Here is a 22,784-nt window from a genome sequence, read left to right on the forward strand (position 1 = left end):
GCTGTTGTTATAATAAAGGAAATTGGGTTGATTCACTGCGTATTCTAAATGAAAAGAAAAATTTGGTGAGGACCTGTAGAACTAAAATATGGCAGTAAAATAGGTATAAAAAATAGGTATAGGTGTATACCTATTGTGGGAATTATTAGTGTAGGAATTATTTGCATTTTTTTTTTTTATACAATCTGTGCACAGACAGATTCCGTTCTTTTTTGTGTGTGTGTGTGAACCCAGCCTGTCACCAGAAATATGACTGTGAAAAGATATTTGTTGAAGAATGACGATATCAAAGAGGATACTAATATACAGTGCAGTAGAGCTTCTCAAGCCTACTCTAGCCCTACTTGTGCTGAGAATTTAGGCTGCTGTAAATCCATCAAAAATGATTTTGTAACCAGTCCAGGAGTCGGAGAAGTGATAATTGGGGGGGAATATTCAAGGACTTGTGTTATTAGGGCTCTTTATTTTGGCCCTCAAAGAGTGTTGACTGGTTCCTTTTTCAACAGTGTTTTTGTCTTTTAAAAATTTGGGGCAAATAGCACAAATAGCAAATCATTTAATACCAGGCATACTTAGTATTAGCTGTGAAACTTTGTGTACCAGAAATTGGTGCTAAACCTTTGTAAAAAGGGTGCTAAAAGCACAAAAGCCTAACCATGCCCTAACCATGCCCCTTTTAAAAAAAATTGGCTAACAGGGCATTAAATCTGGGGCAAAATACAGTATATGAATATGTGGCGCTAATAGCGTGCACCACATTTTAAGCAAATGTGGTGCAGCTAAAGTTATAAAAGTGGCACTAAATCTTTTGAATATTCCCCCATTGACGGCTATCAGTAGCAGACAATAATGACAGGGAACTGTTCTCCCACCACTGCCCATCATTCACCCTTTAGAGGCTATGTTCAATGCCAATTATGGCATCTAAAGGAATAATCAGACCGCTCCAATGCAATCACGGGAGTCCAATGAGCTAAAAAGGGTCCCCTTGCTGCCCCTCTTTGTCTGTAGGGCCTCATAGCAGTGGCATACCTTGCTACTATGGAAAGCATTCCATTGCACTTAACAAAAACATACCCCAGATCTCAAAAACTAATTTAGGTGGCTCCACAGGCAGTTGGCTACTTTGTCTATCCCTTGTTTCCACCCTGGAGCCCATCATACAAACATTAGAGTAACAGAATTGATAGTGTACATAGTTCTACTATGTAACGCACCTGCCTTATTCAGGCTAATGGTGAATTGATGTTTTGTTCATCTATACACTGAAGAAAACCACAATCTACTTCTCCTTCTGACCTGAAACTCTACTGTGCTTACTGGACTCTCACAGAATCCTTTTTGCCCACTTTATAATCTGCTCGCTAGCCAGGGAATCCAGGACAGCAAGCGTATGGTTTTATTCTGTGGTCTATACCAGGAGTGAAGCCTAACCACTGCTCTTTTGCAGACAGTAATATCACTCACCTGAACTGAAGCGGAGGAAAAAAGAGATGGCTGGCTGCTGCTCTGCACGGGAGAGGAGATATAATTTTTTATTATTATAATTATTTTAGCAGGAAGGAGGGAATATCTATCTACTGGGGTACTACCTGATAATGGGGGGACTATATGTGAGGCAACACAGGGTGGTGTTGTTGGAAATACATGATCACTTCATGATGCCAGGGCACCGTTGTCCTATACAGCTTCTCCTGGGCCAGACACGAGTAGTAAATGAACACACTGACGTCAGGCTACGGATAACTGTCTTTACTGAGCTGGTGCAGATGGTAATACCTATACAGCTGGCTTTTGGTAAGAGAGTGCAGCGTAACCCCTTGGGAGCTCTGTTGCCTTGCTGAGATTTGTGGTGCATACACCAAACCGATTAATACTGACTTGTGAAACTGAAGATTGATTCCTGGTTGCTAGGGTCCTGTAAAGGTATTGAAGACTGCTCCGCAGAGGCATTAATTTCTTCCTTACGAGTAATCCTTGCAGGATGATCAGTTGAAAGTATAGACTTGAAGTAGGCCTCTCCTCAGAGCACACGAGACACAGCACACCTGAGCTAAGCTGTTGCTCAGGAGCCTCACTGGGGTGAAAAAAACACTGGACTGACTAACTCCTCCCCTGCACTACACTATACAGGGGAGACTTTAAGGGTTCTCATTGGCAGGCAGGGTCACAAGGGGTTCACTGCTCTCATTTAAGGGTACAGTACACATATAAAACATGCATTCATATAAGAATAACAAAATTAAGTTAGAAAAATATATTATCTGTCATTATAATACACACATAATTAATGTAACAGTAGAACTCTGGTGGGCTCAGTAGTGTGTGTGGCCTCCACGTTCCCGTATGACCTCCCTACAATGCTTGGGCATGCTCCTGATGAGGAGGCAGATGGTCTCCTGAGGGATGTCCTCCCAGACCTGGACTAAAGCATCCGTCAACTCCTGGAACGTCTGTGGTGCAATGTGGCGTTGGTGGATGGAGCGAGACATGATGTCCCAGATGTGCTCAATTGGATTCAGGTCTGGGGAATGGGCGGGCCAGTCCATAGCATCAATGCCTTCCTCTTGCAGGAACTGCTGAAACAGCCCAGCCACATGAGGTCTAGCCTTAGAAGGAACCCAGGGCCAACCGCACCAGTATATGGTCACACAAGGGGTCTGGGGATCTAATCTCGGTACCTAATGACAGTCAGATAACCTCTGGCAAGCACATGGAGGGCTGTGCTGCCCCTCAAAGAAATGCCACCCCACACCATTACTTACCCACCGCCAAACCGGTCATGCTGAAGGATGTTGCAGGTGGCAGAACGTTCTCCACGGCGTCTCCAGACTCTGTCATGTCTGTCACATGTGCTCAGTGTGAACCTGCTTTCATCTGTGAAGAGCACAGGGCACCAGTGGCGAATCTGCCAATCTTGGTGTTCTCTGGCAAATGCCAAACATTCTGCACGGTGTTGGGCTGTAAGCACAATCCCCACCTGTGGACGTCGGGCCCTCATACCACCCTCATGAAGTCTGTTTCTGACCATTTGAGTGGAGGCATGCACATTTGTGGCCTTCTGGAGGTCGTTTTGCAGGGCTCTGGCAGTGCTCCTCCTGCTCCTCCTTGCACAAAGGCAGAGGTAGTGGTCATGCTCCTGGGTTGCTGCCCTCCTACGGCCTGAGGTACTGGCCTGTCTCCTGGTAGCGCCTCCATGCTCTGGACACTACGCTGACAGACACAGCAAATCTTCTTGCCACAGCTCACATTGATGTGCCATCCTGGATGAGCTGCACTACCTGAGCCACTTGTGTGGGTTGTAGACTCCATCTCATGCTACCACTAGAGTGAAAGCACCAACAGGATTCAAAAGAGACCAAAACATCAGCCAGGGAGCATAGGAACTGAGAAGTGGTCTGTGGTCACCAGCTGCAGAACCACTCCTTTATTGGGGGTGTCTTGCTAATTGCCTCTAATTTCCACCTGTTGTCTGTTCCATTTGCACAATAACATGTGAAATTGATTGTCAATCAGTGTTGCTTCCTGAGTGGACAGTGTGATTTCACAGAAGTGTGATTGACTTGGAGTTACATTGTGTTGTTTTAGTGTTCCCTTTATTTTATTGAGCAGTGTATCATAGATATCACTCACATTCAGCAGATAATAGTATTGTTTCAATTATATTCATAAACCTATAGAATGCACTAAAAAGAATCTTGTGCAATATTATTAAAGAATCCGGCCATTCACCCTGTTCCGATGAGGACATATCTCATAGGTATTCTGTCCATACACATGAGAGCTAAATTCATCCACAATGATCAGGTTTTTGTGACCTTTGTGGTCCCCTCAGAATAGGCTGCTGACAATAATAACTGTGATTTAGGTTACTCTTATTTTCTGACACATGGGGAACGTCAAAGTTATAATTATACAATCTATATCAAACACCTGAAGCTTTTCATTTAATTACATTGCTCACATGACCTGGGTGCTTAAAATGGCAAAGTGAGGACAATATTCCGGCAGTCTAAGTTGTGACAAGCTGAGGAACTCCATGTCATTTTGCAGACGATCATTCTTTGGAATCCAGGCGTCCTATAATTTATACATATAGGGTAAGGAACATTATTATTCTGTATTTACCAATTAAGAATTGTGGAGTTAAGGCCATATAAGGGTTAAAGGGGCATCCTGTGTGTATGGACTGATGTGTCAGTTAATAAAGGCCTTAAAAAACTTGACCTCGTATGGAAAAAAAATTTCATTTAATGTAGTTAAGTTTTTTTTCTCAACCAAAACATCAGATATCAGGTGAAATGCATAGAGGCTCTATTGTGAAAACAAATTATTACAGCACATTATTACAAGAAATGTTCAAATATTAATAAAAGACATGTATGGTGTGGTGAAGAGAGAAGAATTAAAGAGGATATAATAATCCTTTTCCTTAAGAGTTGCATTGCATTAAATTGCAGGTATTAGTTTTTGCTGGATTAGTTTTCCCTTCATGAATTACTGCACCACATTAAATGTATATTACTTATAGATGTGCAATTCTATGTGTTGTTTGTCTAGAAGACAGAGTATTGAGATTGAAGATCCCTATAACACTATGTCCAATTCACCAATTTGTATTCAGTAGTATCGGGGGGGGGATCTTAATCATATATAGCTATGATGTTTGATGCTATACAGTACAGACCAAATGTTTGGACACACCTTCTGATTCAGAGTTTTCTTTATTTTCATGACAATGAAAATTGTAGATTCACATTGAAGGCATCAAAACTATGAATTAACACATGTGGAATTATAGACATGACAAAAAAAGTGTGAAAATATGTCATATTCTAGGTTCTAGCCACCCTTTGCTTTGATTACTGCTTTGCACACTCTTGGCATTCTCTTGATGAGCTTCAAGAGGTAGTCACCTGAAATGGTCTTCCAGCAGTCTTGAAGGAATTTCCAGAAATGCTTAGCACTTGTTGGCCCTTTTGCCTTCACTCTGCGGTCCAGCTCACCCCAAAACATCTCGATTGGGTTGACGTCCGGTGACTGTGGAGGCCAGGTCATCTGGCACAGCACCCCATCACTCTCCTTCTTGGTCAAATTGCCCTTACACAGCCTGGAGGTGTGTTTGGGGTCATTGTCCTGTTGAAAAATAAATGATGGTCCAACTAAACGCAAACCGGATGGAATAGCATGCCGCTGCAAGATACTGTGGTAGCCATGCTGGTTCAGTATGCCTTCAATCTTGAATAAATCCCCAACAGTGTCACCAGAAAAGCACCCCCACACCATCACACCTCCTCCTCCACACCAGCACACCTGTGAAGTGAAAACCATTTCAGGTGACTACCCCTTGAAGCTCAACAAGAGAATGCAAGAGTGTGCAAAGAAGTAATTAAACAAAAGGTGGCTACTTTGAAGATCCTAGAATATGACATATTTTCAGTTGTTTCACACTTTTTTGTTATGTCTATAATTCCACATGTGTTAATTCATAGTTTTGATGCCTTCACTGTGAATCTACAATTTTCATAGTCATGAAAATAAAGAAAATTCGGAATGAGAAGGTGTGTCCAAACTTTTGGTCTGTACTGTATATTGAGGAAAGAATGCAAATGCTGCCCAGACTCGTAACCATAACAGGGTAAGATGTCAGTTATGGGAAGCCATACTAAGTCCCACTGCCACCTTCAATACATTTTACACAAGTATTAAATGCTGGAACTTATATGTGCTCTGGATCAGTAGCTTCATAAATACCATTGGCTCCCTACACGTAAGAATTTAGACTTTATGCACATGGAAGAGCTGTCACTATTTGGCAGCAAACACTGTTTCTTGAGGATTCATACTATGGAACCAAAGGGCTTCCATGCATTACCCTGTCATGCTTCATTGCATACCATATGTATCAAACTGTGTTACCCTAATCCATTAAAAAGAGAATAGCTCTGTACATAAGGCACCTGCTGGAGCATGTGACGAGGGAACAATAAGACCCCATGCACCTATTATAGCTTTGTGTGCATGAGGCCTTTGTTTTATTTTTTTTACATTATTTCATCCACTTATCTAACGGGAATATTATTTGCCCATGTTTTCCTCGACTATTACATATGATTACTAATGCAAATGCTGCAGTTTTACAATACAGTTACAATAAAAAGTAGGAAAGTACCAGGATTTATGCAATGATTACTAATAAATATGGTCAGACTCATAGACAAACATAATGTAACCTAATAACACACTTATAGTTGTACCGCTTATTAACCCCTTAATGACTCAGCCCATTTTCACCTTAAGGACTGAGAACATACTTCATTTTTTGCACTTTCGTTTTTTCCTCTTCATCTTCTAAAAATCATAACGCGTTCAATTTTGCACCTACAGACCCATATAAGGGCTTGTTTTTTGAGTCATTGCTTATTTTATAACAATCTGCAGTGAGAAAAAAATTATTTGTGGCGTAAAATGAAACAAAAAACGCCATTTTGCTCATTTTTAGGGCTTCCATTTCTTACGCAGTGCACTTTTTGGTAAAAATGACACATTATCTTTATTCTTTAGGGCCATATGGTTACAGGCATACCCAATTTATGTTGGTTTTATTTATTTTACTACTTTAAAAAAATTATAACTACATGAACCAAAATTAGTAGGTTTAAAATTGTCATGTTCTGACCCCTATAAAGTTTTTATTTTTCCACGTATGGGGCTATATGAGGGCTTATTTTTAGTTTTTATTGGTACCATTTTTGCTTTGATGGGACTTTTTGATCGCTTTTTATTAATATTTTTATGGTATATGAAGTGACCAAAAATTCACAATTTTGGACTTTGGTATTTTTTTTACATGTACGCCATTGACCGTGCGGTTTAGCTAACCTTATATTTTAATAGTTTGGACATTTACGCATACGGCCATACCACATATGATTTTTATTATTACATTATTTTATTTAAAAAAATAGGAAATATCTGAGCTAAACGCGTTTCGGGTTACCCCGAAACACGTTTAGCCCAGATATATACACCCCAAGAATATAGACCACCCCACATTAGAACTGTGTCCAATTTGCAACAGCTGGAATCCCCCACCTTGAGGACCACTGCACATAGCGCTGGAATACACGAGGATGCCGCCTGTCTGTGGGCAGGACGCAAGCCTGTACCACTCCGGGCAACCAGTGTGACCACCACGCAGACAACATCACCAGGCCGACTGCCCAGCCGTGCCAGTTTGCAGGAGCGACGCTCGCCCATCACTGTGATACCATCTCCCGGAGTTTTTCTGCCTAGCGATGCGGTGAGTGGTGCAGAGCACCAAACTCTGTCATAAACTCTGTTATTGGATACTTTCTTTTGGATACAGTTCCAATTGCACTTTACTGTGAAACAACATCACAGGACTGTGGGTGGCTACATCTCTATTCAGCAATAGTGTTGCTCGCGAATATTCGCGAATATAGCACTATATATTCGTAATTAAGAATATTCGTTTTTTTTTCACAGTACACATCACAGTCATTATCCATCTCTGCTTCCAGCTTGTGTGGTGTAAAGAAGGCTCTAATACTACTGTGTGAGACTGGCGTGCGAATTTTGCATATGCAAATTTCCGTGTATGCAAATGTTCGCTTATGCTAATTTTTGAATATGCTCATTTCCGCATACGCGAATTTTTGCATATGCGAAAATAAAATGTGAATATTACGAATATGCTAATTTAGCGAATAAATAGGACGAATATTCGTCCATATATTCGCGAAATATTGCGAATTCGAATATGGCCTATACCACTCAACACTATTCAGCAACCATATCATATTCAGCAGCACTATATTCTTTTAATACATTCCACTATAAGTGCACTTTATCTTAGATATAGTCCATAGCAAGGGCCCTGCTTGGACATATATTTGTATATTTACTTTAATAAATGCTATTGTAATTTTACATACAACTAGTCTATTTCTAACATCTTTAATTTTATAATATGTCTAGAAGTCTGTAACATTCTCTTTCTCCATTGTGCATAATTTGGCATGAAGCACCTCGATATATATATAAATATATATATATTGTGAGCCCCCTAATTCTTGTTTTAATATTATCCTTGTACTGTGACATCACGGTGTATATTTTCCCTGTACTGTGACATCATGGTGTATATTATCCCTGTACTTGACATCACTGTGTGTATTATCCCTGTACTGTGACATCACTGTGTGTATTATCCCTGTACTGTGACATCATTGTGTGTATTATCCCTGTACTGTGACATCATTGTGTATTATCCCTGTACTGTGACATCACTGTGTGTATTATCCCTGTAATTGGACATCACTGTGTGTATTATCCCTGTACTGTGACATCACTGTGTATATTATCCCTGTACTGTGACATCACTGTGTATATTATCCCTGTACTGTGACATCATTGTGTGTATTATCCCTGTACTGTGACATCACTGTGTGTATTATCCCTGTACTGTGACATCATTGTGTGTATTATCCCTGTACTGTGACATCACTGTGTGTATTATCCCTGTACTGTGACATCACTGTGTATATTATCTCCGTACTGTGACATCACTGTGTGTATTATCCCTGTACTGTGACATCACTGTGTATATTATCCCTGTACTGTGACATCACTGTGTGTATTATCCCTGTACTGTGACATCACTGTGTATTATGCCTGTACTGTGACATCGCTGTGTATATTATCCCTGTACTGTGATATCACTGTGTGTATTATTCCTGTACTGTCACATCACTGTGTGTATTATCCCTGTACTGTGACATCACTGTGTATATTATCCCTGTACTGTGACATCACTGTATATTATCCTTGTACTGGGACATCACGGTGTATATTATCTGTAATAGCTCTACTTTTTGTTAGAGCTTCCATAGGGTTTGTTCAGACTGCAGAGCATTGCACCCTATGGTCTGTAGAAGACCTTAGGGTGCAATGTTCTGCAGTCTGCACATACTCTCCCATGTGTATAGCAGTGTGTATGTACATTCCTGTACAGACTAGGGTACAATGTTCTGCACATACCCCCACCTGTATAGGAATGTACATACACACTGCTATCCACATGGGGGGGGGGGGGATATGTGCAAACTGCAGAGCATTGCACCATAAAGTCTGTAGAAGACACTAGGGTGCAATGCTCTGTCTGCAGTCTACTCTGCACATACTCCCATCTGTATAGCAGTGCTGTAGTGCAGAGCAGACTGCAGACAAGTGTCACAGAGGCGCAGGGAGGATCACCGTCTGCCGGGGCCGCAGCACAGCGCACAGGGAGTGTGTTCTGTAATTGGACATTCTCACCTACCATATGGGGCCTGGGCGGTGGCGGCAGAAGATGGAGCCGGGTCACTGATCCTCCAGGGCAGGCGGATCCAGATAAAATGGTGGGATGATGGCGGCAGGGGAGGAGACAGTTGGGAGGAGCAGCAGTCCCACCCTGGTGAGTGAATGGTGACCATAATAGGAGGGTGGGGCTGAGACCTAGTCACTGAGCAGCCTCCTGACCGCCAGCGCCAGCACCAGCACGTTTTGGGTTGGGTCCCCCTAATCCCAATGCAGGGCTCTAGTGTATATTATCCCTGAACTGTGACAAAACGGTGTACATTTTATCCCTGTACTGTGACATCACAGTGTATATTATCCCTGTACTGTGACATCACTGTGTGTATTATCCCTGTACTGTGACATCACTGTGTATATTATCCCTGTACTGTGACATCACTGTGTATATTATCCCTGTACTGTGACATCACAGTGTATATTATCCCTGTACTGTGACATCACTGTGTGCATTATCCCTGTACTATGACATCACAATGTATATTATCCCTGTACTGTGACATCACTGTGTATATTATCCCTGTACTGTAACATCACTGTGTATATTATCCCTGTACTGTGACATCACAGTGTATATTATCCCTGTACTGCGACATCGCTGTGTGTATTATCCTTGTACTATGACATCACAGTGTATATTATCTCTGTACTGTGACATCACTGTGTATATTATCCCTGTACTGTGACATCACTGTGTATTATCCCTGTACTGTGACATCACTGTGTATATTATCCCTGTACTGTGACATCACTGTGTATATTATCCCTGTACCATGACATCACAGAATTATCCATGTACTGTGACATCACTGTGTATTATCCCTGTACTGTGACATCATTGTGTGTATTATCCATGTACTGTGACATCACTGTGTATTATCCCTGCACTGTGACATCACTGTGTGTATTATTCATGTACTGTGACATCACTGTGTATTATCCCTGTACTGTGACATCACTGTGTGTGTTAATTCCTGTACTGTGACATCGCTGTGTATATTATCCCTGTTCTGAGACATCACGGTGTATATTATCCCTGTACAGTGACATCACTGTGTGTATAATCCCTGTTCTGTGACATTACTGTGTATATTATCCCTGTTCTGAGACATCACTGTGTGTATTATCCCTGTACTGTGACATCACTGTGTATATTATCCCTGTACTTTCACATCACAGTGTATTATCCATGCACTGTGACATCACTGACCCTCATTTACTATTGCCAGATTTTGTCACATTGCACCAGAAATTCTGTCTGCAACACATTTTGCGCCAGCATTTGTGCCAGAATTGAAAAAACCCAACTAACTCTCCATTCTGCTAATAAAACCCGAAAAAGGGGCGTGTACCCCCCCTTTCCGGGGGAAAGGGGCGTGGTCTCAGAAAAGGGGAGTGTTCCTGACATTTTCACAAAAACCCTACATATTTACTAAGGTTTCCACATAAAATGTGGTGGATTTGAGCTGAGGAAAACCCTACAGATCAGAGCAGGTGTAACAAAAAGCAAAGTGTAGGGAAAGAGGAAACTGTAGGGAAACCTCAGTAAATACCATGGAAAATAAATTGTAGGGAATTAAAACCCACAAAGAAACCTACACAACACTCTTAGTAAATAAGGGCCAATGTGTGTATTATCCCTGTACTGTGACATCACTCTGTATTATTCCTGTACTGTGACATCACCGTGTATATTATCCTTGTACTGTGACATCACTGCGTGTAGTATCCCTGTACTGTGACATCACTGTGTATATTATCCCTGTACTGTGACATCACTGTGTATATTATCCATGTTCTGACATACCACAGTGTATATTATCCATGTACTGTGACATCACAGTGTATATTATCCCTGTACTGGGACATCACAGTGTATATTATCCCTGTACTGTGACATCACTGTGTGCATTATCCCTGTACTGTGACATCACTGTGTATATTATCCCTGTACTGTGACATCACTGTGTATATTATCCCTGTACTGTGACATCATGGTGTATATTATCCCTGTTCTGAGACATCACAGTGTATATTATCCATGTACTGTGACATCACAGTGTATATTATTTCTGTACTGGGACATCACAGTGTATATTATCCCTGTACTGTGACATCACTGTGTGCATTATTCCTGTACTGGGACATCACAGTGTATATTATCCCTGTACTGTGACATCACTGGCCCTCATTTACTATTGCAAACCTGACATGTTTTGTCGGGTTGTGCGCCAGATTCTGTCGCATTGTGTCAGACATTCTGTCTGCGCCAGATTTTGCACCAGAATTTGCGCCAGAATTGAAAAAACCCTGATTAACTCTCCATTTTGCTAAGAAGACCCTAAAAGGGGGCGTGGCCACCAATGCAAGGGGGCGTGGTCTCCAAAAAGGGACATGTTCCTGACATTTTCACAAAATCCCAACATATTTACTAAAGTTTCCACATAAAATGTGGTGGATTTCAGCTGAGGAAAACCCCACAGATCAGAGCATGTGTAAAAAAAGCAAAGTGTAGGGAAAGTGGAAAATGTAGGGAAACCTTAGTAAATACTGTGGAAAATAAATTGTAGGGAATTAAAACCCACAAAAAAACCTACACTCCACTCTAAGTAAATAAGGGCCACTGTGTATATTATCCCTGTACTGTGACATCACTGTGTGTATTATCTCTGTACTGTGACATCACTGTGTGTATTATCCATGTACTATGACATCACTGTGTATATTATCCCTGTTCTGAGACATTACGGTGTATTATCCCTGTACTGTGACATCACTGTGTGTATTATCCTTGTATTGTGACATCACGGTGTATTATCCCTGTACTGTGACATCACTGTGTGTATTATCCCTGTACTGTGACATCACAGTGTATATTATCCCTGTAATGTGACATCACTCTGTATTATTCCTGTACAGTGACATCACAGTGTATGTTATCCCTGTACTGTGATATCACTGTGTATATTATCCCTGTACTGTGACATCACTGTGTATATTATCCCTGTACTGTGACATCAGTGTATCTTATCCCTGTACTGTGACATCACTGTGTGTATTATACCTGTACTGTGACATCACTGTGTATATTATCCATGTACTGTGACATCACGGTGTATATTACCCTTGTACTGTGACATCCCTGTCTATATTATCACTGTACTGTGACATCACGGTGTATATTATCCCTGTACTATTACATCACGGTATATATTATCCCTGTACTGTGACATCACAGTGTATATTATCTCTGTACTGTGACATCACGGTGTATTATCCCTGTACTGTGATATCACTGTGTATTATCCCTGTAATGTAATATCACTGTTTGTATTAACCCAGTACAGTGACATCACTGTGTATTATCCCTGTACTGTGATATCACTGTGTATTATCCCTGTACTGTAATGTCACTGTTTGTATTAACCCAGTACAGTGACATCACTGTGAGTCACAGTCCAGGGTTAATATGCCCAGTGTTATAGGGGTTGTCCAGTGGCAGTAATTTCTTTTCAGAACTATGCCCATATCTGGCTCCGATTCTCTACCTGAACTGCAGCGTGATGCCTGGGCCTGGAGTGATGCCAGGGCCCAATGTGTCACACTGCTGCTCAGCCAATCACTGACCATGGCGGAACATCGCCCCAGGCCCAGGCATCACGCTTCAGCTTAGATAGAGAATCGCAACTGGGGACCGAACCAGGACACTGGAGATACCAGGGGAGTGCTGGAGGTGAATACAGGTTTGCATTTTATATACTAGGTATAGGCATAGTTCTAAAACCCTCCCACAAGTTAACCCCTTTAATAATCACAGTGATATCACAGTACAGGGATAATACACAGTGATGTCACAGTACAGGGATAATACACACAGTGATGTCACAGTACATGGATAATACACACAGTGATGTCACAGTACAGGGATAATACACAGTGATGGCACAGTACAGGGATAATACACACAATGATCTCACAGTACAGGGATAATACACAGTGATGGCACAGTACAGCGATAATACACACAGTGATGTCACAGTACAGGAATAATACAAAAAGTGATGTCACAGTACGGGGATAATACACAGTGATGGCACAGTACAGCGATAATACACACAGTGATATCACAGTACAGGGATAATACACAGTGATGGCACAGTACAGCGATAATACACACAATGATCTCACAGTACAGGGATAATACACAGTGATGTCACAGTACAGGGATAATACACAGTGATGTTCCCATATATGGGGCAATACACATGAGGCGTTTGTAAATAGATGGGGATGGTACTATAGAGAGGGACCTATGTTTGTCTGGCAGATTCCGCAGAGACAAGTCTTGGCTGGGAGAAGTCATCATGGGGATCTGAGCCAGAGAAGTGAATGACTCCAATCAGAAGACATCACCTACTGGTGTTATTGGTCTCAGTATACAAGATTTGGTCAGTAACAGTATGGTGGTGATATGTATGGTGATAATATTCCTCCTTGTATACTGATATTATTAGTATTTATGGTTTCAGCAGGCCCGTTGCTACCGGACCGGCAAACCAAGCAATTGCTTGGGGCCCCGAGCTGGCTGGGGGGCCCCGAGCAAAGCCGGTGCTTGCCCGTCCTGTAGCGACGGGGCACTTCGGGGGGCCCGCACATTTCAATTACCTTTTTATAGGGCGCGGACCCTTAAGAAACATAGCAGGGCCGGCACCGGACAAGTCAGGGGCTGATTGGAGTAGAGACGTCACGTGCCCCGCGCAGGCACGCACGTCTACGCCAATCACCTGACCTGTCCCTGCTTACGTCCCCACGCAAACCTCCAGCATCCTCCATGCAGTGACAGGAGCAGCAGCAGACTCAAGCCGCTGCAACGATGCCCAGCAGGGTAAGTAAACTGGCGCGGGGGGCCAGGGGCCGGAGGGGATTGTATGGTGGTTAGGGGACTGCAATGGTGATGAGGTGTGTGTGTGGGGGGGGGGGGGGGGTTGTTATGGGGGTCATGAGAGATGCAGGGGGGTGTTATGGGGGTCATGAGAGATGCAGGGGGGGTGTTATGGGGGTCATGAGAGGTGCGGAGGGGGTGTTATGGGGGTCATGAGAGGTGCAGGGGGGTGTAATGGGGGTGATGAGAGGTGCAGGGGGGGTGTTATGGGGGTCATGAGAGATGCAGGGGGGGTGTTATGTGGGTCATGAGAGGTGCAGAGGGGGTGCTATGGGGTCATGAGAGGTGCAGGGGGTGTAATGGGGGTGATGAGAGGTGCAGGGGGGTGTTATGGGGGTGATGAGAGGTGCAGGGGGGTGTTATGGGGGTGATGAGAGGTGCAGGGGAGTGTTATGGGGGTCATGAGAGGTGCAGGGGGGTGTAATGGGGGTGATGAGAGGTGCAGGGGGGTGTTATGGGGGTCATGAGAGATGCAGGGGGGTGTTATGGGGGTTATGAGAGGTGCAGAGGGGGTGCTATGGGGTCATGAGAGGTGCAGGGGGGTGTAATGGGGGTGATGAGAGGTGCAGGGGGGGTGTTATGGGGGTGATGAGAGGTGCAGGGGGGTGTTATGGGGTCATGAGAGGTGCAGGGGGGTGTTATGGGGGTCATGAGAGATGCAGGGGGGTGTTATGGGGGTCATGAGAGATGCAGGGGGGGTGTTATGGGGTCATGAGAGATGCAGGGGGTGTTATGGGGGTCATGAGAGATGCAGGGGGGGTGTTATGGGGGTCATGAGAGATGCAGGGGGGGTGTTATGGGGGTCATGAGAGATGCAGGGGGGGTGTTATGGGGGTCATGAGAGATGCAGGGGGGGTGTTATGGGGGTCATGATAGATGCAGGGGGGGTGTTATGGGGGTCATGAGAGATGCAGGGGGGTGTTATGGGGGTCATGAGAGATGCAGGGGGGGTGTTATGGGGGTCATGAGAGGTGCAGGGGGGGTGTTATGGGGGTGATGAGAGGTGCAGGGGGGGTGTTATGGGGGTGATGAGAGGTGCAGGGGGGTGTTATGGGGGTGATGAGAGGTGCAGGGGGGGTGTTATGGGGGTGATGAGAGGTGCAGGGGGGGTGTTATGGGGTGATGAGAGGTGCAGGGGGTGTAATGGGGGTGATGAGAGGTGCAGGGGGGGTGTTATGGGGGTGATGAGAGGTGCAGGGGGGTGTTATGGGGGTGATGAGAGGTGCAGGGGGGTGTTATGGGGGTGATGAGCGCTGCAGGGGGGGGTGTTATGGGAGTGAGGAGAGGTGCCCCCCCTGCACCTCTCGTCATCACCCCCCCATAACCCCCCCTGGTTATAATAGTGATGAGGAGAGGTGGGGGGGAGTTATTGTAATGATGAGGAGAGGTTTGGCAGGGGGTTATGGGGGTGATGAGGACGCAGGATAAGAGGGGTGCTTATGTATATATGATGTGTATGCATGTGTGGAAGTATTGTATTCAGTGGATACAGTGTGGAGCAGTATTATATTCAGGGTACAGTGTGGGGCAGTATTATATTCAGGGTACAGTGTGAGGCAGTATTTTATTTAGGGTACAGTGTCGGGCAGTATTATATTTAGGGTACAGTGTATAGCAGTATTATATTTAGTGGGTACAGTGAATAGCAGGATTATAGTTAGTGGGTGCAGTGTGTGGCAGTATTATATTTAGTGGGTACAGTGTGTGATAGTATTATATTTAGTGGGTACTGTGTATAGCAGTATTATATTTAGGGTACAGTGTGGGGCAGTATTATATTCAGGGTACAGTGTGGGGCAGTATTTTATTTAGGGTACACTTTCTGGCAAGGTTATAATGATTACTGTCGTCATACAGAGAATGAGGATCTGCTGACAGTGAGGAGCCAATGATGTCTGGATGTCAGACTCTGCAGAGAAGATGGAGCTGGAGGAAGACCTGGTCTCTGGACCAGATGAAGAAGAAAAGATAACAGAGAAGATATCCCTCAAGTCAGAAGGCGTCACTCAGGTCACTGATATCATTGTGTATTCTCCTGACTGTCCCATCAGAGCTGTAGTCACTTGTAAGTTCTGCAGTGATGATGGGTAAAACTGTGTCCAATCTGCGTCTCTCCAGCTGTTACAAAACTACAACTCCAATTGCCAGAGGCTCTCCAGACATGATGGGAGTTTTAGCTTTCCAACAGCTGGAGAACCACTTTAACCGAGGTGATCGGTCGGGGTCTCAGCAGTCAAACTCCCACAAAAAAATGGCCCTGGGGGGGGGTCTGGACAGGGGGTATGGGTAGGGAACACTGCTGCACCTAATGTGGGGGGAACACTGCCTACCTAATGTGGGGGAACTCTGCTGCACCTAATGTGGGGGGAACTCTGCTGCACCTAATGTGCGTCGTATCGACGTTCGCTCACGTTGCGCTCCCAGAATTCAAGGGCTGGCGTTAGGACATAGTAACGCCGGCGTGAACATCAAAGGGGGGGCCTCCATGTCCATTTTGCTTGGGGCCCCCAAATTCCTTCAAACGGCCCTGGGTCTCAGTATACAGAATTTGGTCAGTAACATCATGATGATAAATAGGTATGGTGATAATGTTTCTCATTGTATTCTGGTATTATTGGTAACATTGGTCTCAGTATACAGGATTTGGTCCGTAACAAAATGATGGTAAAATGTATGGTGACTTTATTCCTCCTTGTATTCTGGTACTATTGGTGATTGTGGTCTCGATGTACTGGACAGAATTTGCCTTGGGAACCCTGGGACATTAGTTACCCCATAATTTGTACAACAAATTATTAAATGTGAACATCGCCTTATGTCCCTTCCCAGAGTCCCTACGAGCTTGAGCTTTCTCCCACCCTCTACAACTTTGCCCTTGCTTTTCATCACCTCCTCACAACCTCTCTCCAAACATATTGGGCCCCCTTAGAGCTTTAATCTACTAAACAAATCTGAATAGTGGGATCTGACTGCAGGGAGGGACTTGGTGGGAAGTGGATGCACACACAGGGGCACTTATCATTAAGGGTTGTAGTACACAGCCTGATTACTGCCAGATATGAGCATTTATCCCTTAGATTGGCGCTTGTTTTCTTATCCTTTTACATAGCTCGGTATTGGCAGCCAGGGCTGCATTAGTGATATATTATTTGTGCACCCCTTTACTTCTGACATTTGTTGCATCCTATTACAAGGGGAAATTAGCAGCCAACAAATTAGGATTTTTAAACCTTTGAAAAGCCAGTGATCAATTTATGAGCAGGTGCTGTAGCTATGCCCTGTCTGTAAGCATTTTTACTTACTAGTGGTTGCCAGTTTAAAAAAAAAAAAAAAAAACATGGGGCCCGGCCACTAGATCTATTCAGCCTGGCACTTACCTCAAGACCAATGTCAGGTGTAGACGAAAGCCTGGTAAATCCAATGCCAGGCTTTTGTAGAGTGTCTTTTTTGTTTTCAAGGGGGAGGGGGGGCGCTAATGCAGCACCTCGCCAGGGCACTAGGTACGCCTCTGCTTCCATGTCAATGTGGTTGACTGCTGCCTCTGATGGATTTGGTCCATGACTGAGGACCCAGCCTTACTTTTTCTCCCTGCGCTGTTTTTAGCAGCGTTATTTTTACCATGCCATGGCGCAATTTACATCTTTCTCAGATTATTTTCCTTCCTCTGGACCAACACAGTAGAGTTATAAGTTGAAGGGGAACCCCTCCCTCTCAGTCAGGAACGCATGTCGTTTACCTCTAGACGACACGCGTTCCCTTCATTTCAATGGAGCACGTGCCGTCTAGAGGTAGACGACATGTGCTCCTGACTGAGATAGACGGGGTCCTGCGGTCGGACACCCCGCGATCAGCTACTTATCCCCTGTCCTGTGGATAGAGGACAAGTTAATTCTGGCTGAAGTACCCAGTTGACATGACTAAAATTGCATTGGACTTTGTAGACTGTTTATTAATTTATATTATCCAAACTAAACAAGCATGTACAATGTACATAATAAAAAAAATATGTTGTGCTTTCATTGTATTCAATCAACAGCAGTTAGAAATGTTTTTGCCCAATGTAATGTGAAATATAGTAATAGTAGTAGGTATGGTTTCCTTATGGCATGCTTTTCTCCTTCATAGGCTTCTTTTGGGATTCATCTGTCAGTGCATGTGTGGAAATTGACATGACATCTGCTTATCATAATGACCATCCTGGCATATTCTGGAGATTGTGGATTTTTCATGTACTATCAGCATATGTCATTCTTATCATCGCTGAGGAGAAAAACCCCTCACAAGGTGTTTTGCTTAAAAATGAAGGCCTTTGTATAACACATGAAACATTAAGAGGCTTGAAAGGATTATGTTTTAAAACAATTTACCAGTCCCAGTTTGTTTTTTATTTACAGTAAGTTCCTATTGAATTAGTTAATAAAAAGCCTTTTTAGGGTCTATTCACATGTGCAGTATTCTGCGCAGATTTGATGCACAGAATTTCAGTCAATCAGTTTACATTGAAATCTGCAGCAGAAAATCCTGCGCATCAAATCCGCACAGAATACTGTAAGTGTGAATACACCATTAAACTGTAAAAATAGGGACTTTTTATAGACAGAATATAGTCCTATGGTAATTTGTGGTAGTATTGGTATGCTGAGTAAAATTAGGATCCCTGTACCTAGGTGGCTTAAAGGGGTACTCCGGTGAAAACCTTTTATCTTTTAAATCAACTGGTGGTAGAAAGTTAAACATATTTGTAAATTACTTCTATTCAAAAATTTTAATCCTTCCTGTACTTATTAGCTGCTGAATACTACAGAGGAAATTCTTTTCTTTTTGGAATGCTCTCTGATGACATCACGAGCACAGTTCTCTCTGCTGACGTTATTATAATAACACTTTATTTATTCTTGTCCTTAGTGGGATTTGAACCCAAGTCCCCAGCACTGCAAGGCAGCAGTGCTAACCACTGAGCCACCATGCTGCCCTTAGCATTCATCTGCTATGCACAGTTGCTAAAATGGACAGAGATGTCAGCAGAGAGCACTGTGCTCGTGATGTCATCAGTGTTCCAAAAAGAAAGGAATTTCCTCTGTAGCATTCAGCAGCTAATAAATACTGTAAGGATTAAGATTTTTTAATAGAAGTAATTTACAAATATGTTTAACTTCTGCCACCAGTTGATTTAAAAGAAAAAAAATTTCACCGGAGTACCCCTTTAAATACTATGAACAACTTTGAACTGTGTTTTTTTCTTTCATTGTTCATTTGCTCCATAAATGCTACATTAAATTGACAACATTATTTTAAACTTTGCATAAATTAACAGTACAGGTAAATATATTAAACAGTTTTTTATAACTTAGTAGAGAAAAATGTCTTTCCAGATACAAGCCATCTTTTCTCCACCTTACTGCCTTGTGCACCTATCATTCACTGCTAAAATCCAGATGGATTTGCTGCCCATATAAGTCTATGGAGAAGGGAGGGGGAGAAGAAAGGAAGAGAGAGATGAGCTCAGGATAAACAGGCATGAGAGATGTAGCCAGCAAATGGAAAAATGGAAAAAATTTGGGTATAATATAATAGCCAGAACATTTTAAATGTTTCAAATAAGTAACTTCTAACATTTTGCTGCCGTATGATGTGTGTAACTCATTCACATAGCTAATTGTCATGCTTAATCCGAATACACTCCTACCTATCTGGCAGGAGGAGGGGGGGGGGGGCGGGGGGTAGTACAGCGGCATGAGGCATTTCAGATGGTGGAGAGGGAGGGGACCATCCAGGTTTTTAGTGAAACCTAATCATACATGCAGTAGAGGAAATGGAGGAAAGCACATAAGGAGAGTGAATCATACAGGCTGTGTACAATGTGCAGAAAGCAGAGAGAACTCACAACAGACTTCCGGGAAATAGGAAATACTCACATAATTCTCAGCACCAGTGTTAGTTAGCGCAAGAGGAGACCCCTTATGGGCTGTGTAAGGAGAAAACAGTTGATGATGGCCATGATTAAGCACTGTTACGCCTAGCGCTCCGGGTCCCCGCTCCTCCCCGGAGCGCTCACGGCGTCCTTCTCCCTGCAGCTCCCCGGTCAGCGCTGACCGGGAGCGCTGCTCTGCCCTGGCCGTTGGGGATGCGATTCGCACAGCGGGACGCGCCCGCTTGCGAGTCGCATCCCAGGTCACTTACCCGTTCCCGTCTCCTGCGGTCATGTGCTGGCGCGCGCGGCTCCGCTCTCTAGGGCGCGCGCGCGCCAGCTCCCTGAGACTTAAAGGGCCAGTGCACCAATGATTGGTGCCTGGCCCAATTAGCTTAATTGGTTCCCACCTGTTCCCTGCTTATATCTAGTCTCCTCCCTTGCACTCCCTGGCCGGATCTTGTTGCCTTAGTGCCAGTGAAAGCGTTTTGTGTGTTTATAACCAGTGTACCAGATCTCCTGCTATCTCCCCTGACTACGAATCTTGCCGCCTGCCCCCGACCTTCTGCTACGTCCGACTTTGCTTCTGCCTACTCCCTTGTACCTCGCCTATCTTCAGTATCTTCAGCAGCCAGAGAGGTGAGCCGTTGCTAGTGGATACGACCTGGTCACTACCGCCGCAGCAAGACCATCCCGCTTTGCGGCGGGCTCTGGTGAAAACCTGTAGTGGCTTAGAACCGGTCCACTAGCGCGGTCCTCGCCATCCCTCTCTGGCACAGAGGATCCACTACCTGCCAGCCGGCATCGTGACAGTAGATCCGGCCATGGATCCCGCTGAGGTTCCCCTGCCAGTTGCCTCTGATATCGCCCGACAGGTCGCCCTTCTAACCCACCAGCTGTCGGAAGTGTCCACCATTGTGCGCCAACATTCGCAACTTCTTCAGCAATCATCTCCTCCGCCAGCTCCTGCACCCCTTCCGCAGCGAGTGGCCACTCCTAGCCTCCGCCTGTCCTTGCCGGACAAATTTAATGGGGACTCTAAGTTTTGCCGTGGCTTTCTTTCGCAATGTTCATTGCACTTGGAGATGATGTCGGACCTGTTTCCCACTGAAAGGTCTAAGGTGGCTTTCGTAGTCAGCCTTCTGTCTGGAAAAGCCCTGTCATGGGCCACACCGCTCTGGGACCGCGATGACCCTGTCACTGCCTCTGTACACTCCTTCTTCTCGGAAATTCGAAGTGTCTTTGAGGAACCTGCCCGAGCCTCTTCTGCTGAGACTGCCCTGCTGAACCTGGTCCAGGGTAATTCCTCCGTTGGCGAGTACGCCATACAATTCCGTACTCTTGCTTCTGAGCTATCCTGGAATAATGAGGCTCTCTGCGCGACCTTTAAAAAAGGCCTATCCAGCAACATTAAGGATGTTCTGGCCGCACGAGAGACTCCTGCTAACCTGCATGAACTCATTCATCTAGCCACTCGCATTGACATGCGTTTTTCTGAGAGGCATCAAGAGCTCCGCCAGGAAAAAGACTTAGATCTCTGGCCACCTCTCCCACAGTCTCCACTGCAATCTGCGCCTAGGCCTCCCGCCGAGGAGGCCATGCAAGTGGATCGGTCTCGCCTGACCCTGGAAGAGAGGAATCGCCGTAAGGAAGAGAATCTTTGTTTGTACTGTGCCAGTACTGAACATTTTCTGGTGGATTGCCCAATCCGTCCTCCACGTCTGGGAAACGCACGCTCACACTCAGCTCTCGTGGGTGTGGCGTCCCTTGATGCCAAGTCGGCTTCTCCACGTCTCACGGTACCTGTTCGGATTTCCACTTCAGCCAGCTCTCCCCTCTCAGCCGTGGCCTGTCTGGACTCTGGAGCTTCTGGGAATTTTATTCGGGAGTCCTTTGTGAATAAATTCCATATTCCGGTGACCCGTCTTGTCAAGCCACTCCGCATCTCCGCGGTCAACGGAGCCAGGTTGGACTGTACCATACGTTTCCGCACGGAGCCCCTTCTTATGAGCATCGGATCTCATCACGAGAGGATTGAACTTTTGGTCCTCCCCAATTGCACCTCGGAAATTCTCCTTGGACTTCCCTGGCTTCAACTTCATTCCCCAACCCTGGATTGGTCCACTGGGGAGATCAAGAGTTGGGGGTCCTCTTGTTCCAAGAACTGTCTAAAACCGGTTCCCAGTAACCCTTGCTGTAACTCTGTGGTTCCTCCTGTATCTGGTCCCCCTAAGGTCATTAAGGACTCTGCCTGCCACAGGAAATGCCCCTCCCCCCCTCCCAGTTCCATCAGGCAAGCTTCTGTGTCCCCTCATGGCCCTCGTCCTGGTGTCACACTGCCCCGTGCCAGGTCCCGCCCTCTGCCCTCTCTCCCCATTCCTACTCCTGCGGTTCTGCCTGCCGTTGAGGAATCCCTCCATCCTTTCCCGGTGTCCTCATCTCAGGGGAGGCAGTTACCCGATAAAGAGAAGGGGAGACCTAAGGGGGGGGGTACTGTTACGCCTAGCGCTCCGGGTCCCCGCTCCTCCCCGGAGCGCTCACGGCGTCCTTCTCCCT

The sequence above is a fragment of the Hyla sarda genome, chromosome 1, assembly GCF_029499605.1.
Source record: "Hyla sarda isolate aHylSar1 chromosome 1, aHylSar1.hap1, whole genome shotgun sequence".
NCBI classification, from domain to species: domain Eukaryota; kingdom Metazoa; phylum Chordata; class Amphibia; order Anura; family Hylidae; genus Hyla; species Hyla sarda.